This window comes from Jaculus jaculus, chromosome 17, assembly GCF_020740685.1.
Source record: "Jaculus jaculus isolate mJacJac1 chromosome 17, mJacJac1.mat.Y.cur, whole genome shotgun sequence".
NCBI classification, from domain to species: Eukaryota; Metazoa; Chordata; class Mammalia; order Rodentia; family Dipodidae; genus Jaculus; species Jaculus jaculus.
The window spans coordinates 18,642,333-18,648,793 of NC_059118.1; positions in this window are offsets into that span (position 1 = coordinate 18,642,333).

Here is a 6,461-nt window from a genome sequence, read left to right on the forward strand (position 1 = left end):
CCAAGCTCAGCACAGACCTGCTTTCTCACGGGGTGAGGTGGGGAGGAATTAATGAGGCTCCAGGAAATGGGACAGAGAGGCCTGCGGAAGGAGGCAACGTGAGGTGCATCCCCAGCAGCCTCAGAGAGGGTCTGAGCTGAGGGGCAGCTGAGCTCTGCAGGAGCCCCAAGGAAGGGCCCCCTAAGTCCACCAAGCTCTCAGCCTGCACGTCAACCCTCTGTCTTGGGGACAAAAGTGTGGGGATCCTGTGCCCTGCTGGGCAGATCTTTTTCACTGATGGTAAAGACCCTCTGTGAATAAAGGTGGTTTAGTGAGTCCCCGGGGCGGAGGGGCTGCGTGGAGGCAGGGAAGCCCCAGGTGTCCTGGCCTGAGTGAGACTGGTACCCTGCCCACTGCCTTGCGCAAGCTTGAACCAGCTGTAACCCAGCAGGATAGAGCTGCCCAGGCTTTGGCACCAAATCCTCATTAGGAGAGACCCCGCATCAGGCTAGGCCACCAGCAAAAGGACAGCAAGAAAAATCCAGTTTGAACTCGAAAGGCAGCTGCCAGCTCTGAAAATCTCAGAAGAAAGAACTTCCTTAAGAATGTGGCTGCTTGGCCCATGGCAATACCAACTAGGCTAGAGAGGGGCTTCCTGAGTCCCTTTCTTCTTTTTTTTTAATATATTTTTTTTATTTGACAGAAAGAAGGAGGGAGAGAGAATGGGTGCTCCAGGGCCTCCAGCCGCTGCAAACGAACTCCAGATGCGTGCTCCCCCTTGTGCATCTGGCTAACGTGGGTCCTGGGGAATCAAACCTGGGTCCTTTGGCTTTGTAGGCAAATGCCTTAACCGCTAAGCCATCCCTCCAGCCTTTTTTTAGAAAATATATTTTATTTTTACTTAACAGAGAGAAAGAGGGAGAGACAGAGAGAATGGGCACACCAGGGCCTTCAGCCACTGCAAACGAACTCCAAATGCATGCACCACCTTGTACATCTGACTTTCGTGGGTTCTGGGGAATCGAACCTGGGTCCTTTGGTTCTGCAGGCAAGTGCCTTAAGCGCTAAGCCATCCCTCCAGCCCCCTGAGTCCTTTTCTCATCAGCCCCAGACCCCTGACTTCACCCAGGAAAGACTGGACACAGGCTAGGGGTGGAGCACCCTGTCGTGAGGGGCTGTCCTCAGGGAACCGCTGGCTTCTTTCACATGGGTGGGGGCCCTTCCTGGGATGCTTGGCGCCTAGGAAATAGGAGACTATAAAAGGCAGAGTCAATACTGCGGGAAGACATTAGGGGTCTTCTCACACACTCCCTCTATCCAAAGAAGGCTACGGGACAGAGTAGAAGCAGGATACTAGGCCTGACTGGAAGTCTCAGTCCAGAAGGATGTGCTAACAGGTAGTGCCTTCCCCCCCATCCCACCCCCCTCTCCGCCACAGAGCTGGGGTGAGAGGAGGACCCTCTCCCCCGGAGGCCATCTATGCCTGACCAGGGTCATCAGGCTTCATCAGAGAGGGGCCAGGTGATTGGATTAGCTACTATACTGGATTCAGGAGCCAGGTACCTATAGAACTGGGTGAGAATGAGTGTCCCTTGTCCACTGGTTGCCAAGTTCCAGCTTTTTTCTTTCTTTCCTCTTAGTTATATACATATATATACATATATGTGTGTGTGCATATATATATATATATATATATATATTTAATATTTGTATTTATTTGACAGAGAAAGAGGGAGAGAGAGAGAATGGGCACGCTAGGGCCTCCAGCCACTGCAAACGAACTCCAGGCACGTGTGCCCCTTGTGCATCTGGCTAATGTGGGTCCTGGGGAATAGAACCTGGGTCCTTTGGCTTTGCAGGCAAATGCCTTAACTGCTAAGCCATCCCTCCAGCCCTTGTTTATATTTTTTTATGAGAGAAAACTGGCACGCCAGGGCCCCTAGCATGTGTGATCGAACTCCAGACACATGTGCCACCTTGTACATATATGTCACTTTGTATGCATGCATCACCTTGTACATCTGGTTTACATGGGTTCTGGGGAGTCGAACCTAGGTCCTTAGGCTTCACAGGCAAGTGCCTTAACCTCTAAGCCATCTCTCCAGCCCCACATTTTTTTGAGGTAGGGTTTCACTCCAGCACAGGCTGACCTGGAGCTCACTCTGTAGTCCCAGGCTGGCCTTAAACTCACAGCGATCCTCATACCTCTGCCTCCCAAGCGCTGGGATTAAAGGTGTGTGCCACCACACCTGGCTCAATTCCAATTTTTTTTAAATTGAGGTAGGGTCTCGCTCTAGCCCAGGCTAACCTAGAATTCACTATGTAGTCTCAGGGTGGCCTCAAACTTGTGGTGATCCTCCTACCTCTCCCTCCCGGGTGCTGATATTAAAGGCATGTTCCACCACACCTGGCTCAAGTTCCAATTTTTATGCGGAGGGCCTTCAAGCTCTTGGACATCATTAAGCATTTTTACATGTTTTGAAATTTTTTTCCTGTTCTGTTCTTCATGTATTTTTGTTCTTTTGAGGTAGTGTCTCACTCTAGCCCAGGTTGATCTGGAACTCACCCTGTAATCCCAGGCTGGCCTAAAACTGGCAATCCTCCTACCTCTGCCTCTCAAATGCTGGGATTAAAAGTGTGTGCCACCATGCATGCCCCGCTGTATGCTTTTGAAACATTGTTCTATACCTGGGGCTGGGGCTCAGTACTAGAACGCTTATTTAACATGTGTGAGGCCTTAGCATTGATTCCTAATGCTATAAAAAAGAAAAGGTGCTGAAAAAAATTGTTCTCAGGCTGGAGAGTTGGCTTAGTGGTTAAGCACTTGCCTGTGAAGCCTAAGGACCCCCATTCAAGGCTCAATTCCCCAGGACCCACATTAGCCAGATGCACGCGTCTGGAGTTTGTTTGCATTGGCTGGATGTCCTGGCGCACCCATTCTCTCTCTATCTGCCTCTTTCTCTCTCTGTCTGACGCTCTCAAATAAATGAATAAAATAAAATTGTTCTCTTTTGAGTTAATGGTAGAGAAGCCAGAATGTCAAGTTTAACACAGATGTTATCTATATTTCTTTCACTGTTTTCCTTTTATTTTGGGGGGATAGGGTCTTATTATGTAGCTCAAAGTGGTCTCAAATTTCCACTCCTCCTGCCTCACCTCCCAGGACTGTGATTACAAGTGTGTGCTATCACACTTGGATTTAATTAACTTTCATTGTTTTTCTAGTGTTATTTTTATTTTTTGTTCATTTTTATTTATCTATTTGAGAGTGACAGAGAGAGAAAGAAAGAGGCAGATAGAGAGAGAATGGGTGCACCAGGGACTCTAGCCACTGCAAATGAACTCCAGATGTGTGTGCCTCCTTGTGTATCTGGCTAATGTGGATCCTGGGGAATTGATCCTCAAACCAGGGTCCTTAGGCTTCACAGGCAAGTGCTTAACCACTAAGCCATCTCTCCAGCCCATTTTCTAGTGTTTTCTTGGGGGGGGGGGAATAAAATAATAGCCAAGTGTGGTGGTGCACACCTTTAATCCAGCACTCAGGAGGCAGAGGTAGGAGGATTGTCCTGAGTTCAGTGCCACCCTGAGACCAATTTCAGGTCAGCCTGTGCTAGAATGAGACCCTAGAAAAAAACAAAAAAATAAAAAGATAACACACACAGGACTCTGGAAACTGGTGTAGGAAAATTGTAAGTTTGAGGCCAGCTGGGTTGCATAGTAAGACCTTGTCTCAAAAGAGCAAAAAAGGCCTGGTGTGATGGTGCACGCCTTTAATCCCAGCACTTGGGAGGCAGAGGTAGGATGATTACCATGAATTCAAGGCCACCCTGAGACTACAGAGTGAATTCCAGGTCAGCCATGACTGAAGTGAAACCCTACCTCAAAAATAAATAATTAAAAGACCAAAAAGGGCTGGAAAAATGGCTTAGCGGTTAAGGCACTTGCCTGAGAAGCCTAAGAACGCATGTTCACATCTCCAGGTCCCACATAAGCATGCAATGTCACACACATGTGCACAAGGGGGTGCACGTGGTCTGGAGTTCTTTTGCAGCTGCTGAAGGCCCTGGCATGCCCATTCTCTCTCTCTCTTGTCTCAAAAAAAAAAAAAAAAAAAAAAGCCAAAAAGACAGGAGCTGGAAAAATACACAAACATGAGCACCTGATTTAGGATCCCCAGTACCCATGTAAAATCAGGGCACGGTGGTGTGGGCCTGAACTCCCAGTGCTGGGGAGGCAGAGACAACAGGATCCCTGGGGCTTGTTGGCTACTTAGTTAGGCTAGCTAAATGGGTGAGCCCCAGATTCATGAGAGACTGCCTCAAAAAATAAAGTGGAGCCGGGTGTGGTGGCACACCTTTAATGCCAGCACTCAGGAGGCAGAGGTAGGAGGATCGCCATGAGTTCGAGGCCACCCTGAGACGGCATAGTGAATTCCAGGTTAGCCTGGGCTAGAGTGAGACCCTATCTCAAAAAAAAAAGTTGGGGGGAAGCCAGGTGTGGTGAAACATGTCTCTAATTCTGAGATAGGAGGATTGCTGTCAGTTCAAAGCCACCTTGAGACTACAGAGTGAATTCCAGGTCAGCCTGGGCTGTAGCCAAACCTCAAAAAACAAAATAAATAAATAAATAAAGTGAAGGCTAAATATAGTGACACACACCTTCAACACTTGGGAGACAGAGGCAGGAAAACTAGGAGATCAAGGTCATTCTTGTCTGCATAGTGAGTTCAAAGCGAACTTGAGTTATATAAGACCTTGTCTCAAAAGAAAAAACCAAACCAAACCAAACCAAAACAACAACGACAAAAACCAAACCGAATAAACAAAAGGACTAGAAGGGGGCTGGGGAGATGGCTTAGTGGTTAAAGGCTCTTACTAGCAAAGCCTGATGACTCAGGTTCCATTCCCCATACCCACAAAGTAGAGTACATCTGGAGTTCGTGTCTGTAGACAGGAGACCCTGGCATACCTAGTCATTCTCTCTCTCTGTCAAATGAGTAAATAAATATTTAAAAGGGGGGACTGGAGAGATAGCTTAGCAGTTAAGTACTCTCATAAGCCATTTGCACAAGGTGGCACACACGTCTGGAATTCAACTGCAGCGGCTGGAGGCGCTGGTGTGCCGGTTCTCACTCTCTCCGCCTTTGATCCCAGCACTTGGGAGGCAGAGGTAGGAGGATCCCTGTGAGTTTGAGGCCACCCTGAGACTAAATAGTTAATTCCAGGTCAACCTGGGATAGAACAAGACCCTACCTTGAAAAAAGAAAGGAAAAGAAACAATGGGAAAATGCTGTTTCTGTAAAGAAAAGGGGAATGGAAGAGCATAGCAGGATGCTGGGCTAGAGTTAGGTAAAAGACTTCTGGGAGGATGGAGAGATGGCTTAGCTGTTAAGGCACTTGCCTGCAAAGCCTAAGGACCTATGCTCAATTCTCCAGGTCCCACTTAAGCCAGACCCAGAAAGGTGAGGCAAGTACAAGGTCTCACATGCCCACTAGGTGGCGCAAGCGTCTGGAGTTTGATTGCAGTGGCTAAGACCCTAGCGTGTCAATTCTCTTTCTCTCTGTGTGTCTCTCTGTAAAATAAAATAAAATAATAAAATATATATAAAATAATATAAAATAAAGTAAAATATAAAATAAAATATAAAATAAAATAAAGGCTGGAGAGATGGCTTACCGGTTAAGCGCTTGCCTGTGAAGCCTAAGGACCCCGGTTCGAGGCTTGATTCCCTAGGACCCATGTTAGCCAGATGCACAAGGGGCACACCATCTGGAGTTTGTTTGCAGTGGCTGGAGGCCTTGGCGTGCCCATTCTGTCTCTCTCTCTCCCCCTCTTTCTCACTCTGTCGCTCTCAAATATATAAATATAAATAAACAAAAAAATTTAATAAATAAAGACTTCTGGGGCTGGGGATATAGCTCAGACATTAAAGGCACTTTCAGCCAGGCATGGTGGTACACACCTTTAATGCCAGCACACAGGAGGCAGAGGTAGGTGGATCATCATGAGTTCTAGGCTACCCTGAGACTACATAGTGAATTCCAGGATTCCAGGTCAGCTTGGGCTAGAGTGAGACCCTACCTTGAAAAACCGAAAAAAAACCGTGAGTGAGTTCAAGGCCATCCTGAAACTACATAGTGAATTTCAGGTCAGCCTGGGCAAGAGAAAGACAAAAAGGAAGGGAGGGGGCTGGAGAGATGGCTTAGCGGTTAAGCACTTGCCTGTGAAGCCTAAGGACGCCAGTTCGAGGCTCGGTTCCCCAGGACCCACGTTAGCCAGATGCACAAGGGGGCGCATGCGTCTGGAGTTCGTTTTCAGTGGCTGGAGGCCCTGGTGCGCCCATTCTCTCTCTCTCTCTGCCTCTTTCTTTCTCTATCTGTCGCTCTCAAATAAATAAAAATAAAATAAAATAAATTTTTTTTAAAAAAAGAAAGAATATCTCTGGAAGAATATCTGAAACAACAAACAACAAAAACAACCAA